General features: G+C 35.5%; 1 long non-coding RNA gene across 1 annotated transcript; it reads right to left on the bottom strand.

The window, feature by feature from the left end:
• Nucleotides 1-1,234: 1,234 nt before the first annotated feature.
• Nucleotides 1,235-1,708, bottom strand: LOC133325619 (uncharacterized). The gene is made up of 2 exons (XR_009754167.1): nucleotides 1,648-1,708; nucleotides 1,235-1,616 (listed from the first exon to the last, which is right to left on the bottom strand). It is a non-coding gene; the product is annotated as an uncharacterized LOC133325619 (long non-coding RNA).
• Between the last annotated feature and the right edge of the window lie 929 nt (nucleotides 1,709-2,637).

Raw genomic sequence — 2,637 nt, 5'->3', positions numbered from 1 at the left:
CGTACATACCTACAAACAGGTGGTCAAGCAAAATAGTTGCAAATAAGTCAAAATCTGTGTATCTATGGTCATTTAAAATAATTAACATGTTTCTCTTTCAATTTCAACATTAATGTAGATTTTCAATAAATTATACAGCAACATTGACCAAATGCATTTTGAATTCAGGAGTTTGGTAGTGCAAATTTCCCAGTCTTTAAAAGTAAATTTGTCTAATATTAGTGAACAGTTCAATACTGTATATTTGAATTCAACCAATTATAATGGCCACCAATACATGACCCTCATGTATTGGTGGCCATTGTTCGAATTTCAGTATATCTTAATAATGTTTTATCATGATCGAAATCATGTCTCATTAATATGTATGAGAAACATTGAAATTATTTTAGTTTTTAATTCTTAGTCTATATCCTCCTTACATTGCAATGCATTGGTAAACAAAATTCCCAAAACACCTGGGTGGTTTAAAGCACCAATAAATCGAATTAAGAACTTCATATAATTACATAAATATATGTAAGTTTTATAACAAAACCCGTAAGAAAGGCAGATTAAAAAAATTAACTACAAATAAGAAAACTTGTCGTTAAGGTCGACTGTGCCGAACTTCCTTCGTGTCATGGTAAATTGCTGACAAAAAAATAAATAAATAAATGCCTAAATACACTCAGTTTAGAAAATGTGACTAGGAAAATTCCGAAAATTGGGCTGCAGTTAGGCTATACCAAAACGATGAACATTTTATGTTGTATAGCCTAAAGAGATGATCGATACTTTGGTATTTTTAGTGCCAACCTTGCTTTCCAAAATACTCCAGACACAATAGTCCAAGGGATTTGTATTCGGAGATTTTGGTGGCCATCATTTTGTAATCATTCTTGCGTGGCGCGTGCTGAGTGCGATGGTGCTGAGTCCTGTTGGAATGCCCAAGGTTTGCGGCTAAAATATTTGCGTGCCCAAGGCTTTAATACACCCTCCAGAATATTTTCGCGATAATATTCGGCATTTATTCTGATGCCTCTGTCGATTAATACGAGCGAAGAGCGACCATCGGCTCTTATGGCGGAACCGAAGGTGCACTTATTCAGGTTACCTCTTTGGCAAATAAACACGATCGTTTTGTTTGTTTGCAAACTGCTGGACAACGAATGTTTTCTCATCGGAGAAAAACAAATTCGCCAGTTAACAACTTTTGGCAAAGCGATGCAACTCTTGAGCTCTTCTGAGTCTATTTTCTGTCTGATGCGGTTTAAGTTCTTGCACTTTTTGGAATTTCAATGGCTTTACCCCGAGCTCGTTTTTTCATTATTTGCAGAATGGAATATTGCGATATGTTCAGCTCACGAGCCATTTTTCGGCCACTGCGACGTGGGTTTCGATCAAGTCGATTCTTTTCTTTTCGAACCATTTCTACTGTTGTTAATGTTTTCTTCCATCCACTTCCTTGACGTCGGGCTATCAGTGTCACGATAACGAGCGATTGTACAAGACTCAAAAGATTTATTCACATTTAAATGCTGGAGTGCTCTAACGATAGCCCCTTGTGGTTTTCCAGCCAAATATAAAGAAATCACACTATGATGCTTGAATTCCATCACGAATAACGTTTTTTTCTCACCAAAATGCTTTTGTACGCTTGTAAACAATATATTGAGCTGTCACTGGAATAATTTTAACAGCTGTCGGACGAGTGGCTTAGAAACGATTTCATTTCCATAATACAGTCTGAAGTTGGTTGGAGTTATTTCATCTCACCCTGAATAATGTCTTTACGAATGTGGGAGGTTTCAATGCTGAATATAGCTTTAGATCAAACATGGCACTTCTTTGCGAATTATCGTGTGCACCAGCCAAGAAGAGAGTTGGACATTTCACAATCGATTTCAAATTGTCCAAATGTGGATTGATCCAGAAAAATTTGCTGTCTAGTATTATCCATATAATACTATATACTGATGAGGCACATTTTTGTCGTATTAAAGAGGATTACGGCTGAGGGTATTACCATATTGTTAAATTATATTGAAAATTTTCTGTCAAGAAGCCTCTCTCTAAGAATTCAGAATGCCAAATTTTTGTCATTTATGTTAAAAATAAGGATCTTCAACACATATATGGGGTCCATGAAAAAAAACAAATTTCCAACCCTTGAAAAACTCCAGAAATTTGTCTAAAATCCACACTAAATTAGAGGGACCTCAGTTGAAAAATAATGCTAAAACCTACAAAATGCTGAAATGGAGCGAAGTCGCTATTTGGGGGATTTGATAAATTGTCAATAGTAAAATAATAATAAACCATAAGTACATGGTTAAAACACGTTTGGGACCCTTATATGGAGGATACTTAAAAAATTATCTTACATTAAAAATTCATCTTCAACCACAATAGTTACTTACAGCCACTTCTTTTGGAAAATGAGGTCGATTCTCCTCTTTTTCCCATAATGCTCGAGGGGGTCCAAAATATCTAAAATAGGTCGGAACACTTATACGGGAAATACATCAAATCCGTAGAATTTGTTTATACTTGGAAAATGTGAGTAGGACCAAAAAAATATCTTCAATTGAAAGGGGCCTTTGTAGGTGGGCAATGCCAAAACATAGATCAACATGAGACATGGTTTAAAAATCC

Source organism: Musca vetustissima, unplaced genomic scaffold (assembly GCF_032173495.1).
Source record: "Musca vetustissima isolate MV318-11 ecotype Yass unplaced genomic scaffold, APGP_CSIRO_Mvet_v1 utg36989, whole genome shotgun sequence".
Classification (NCBI taxonomy): Eukaryota; Metazoa; Arthropoda; class Insecta; order Diptera; family Muscidae; genus Musca; species Musca vetustissima.
This window is presented reverse-complemented; position numbering and strand designations above follow the sequence as displayed.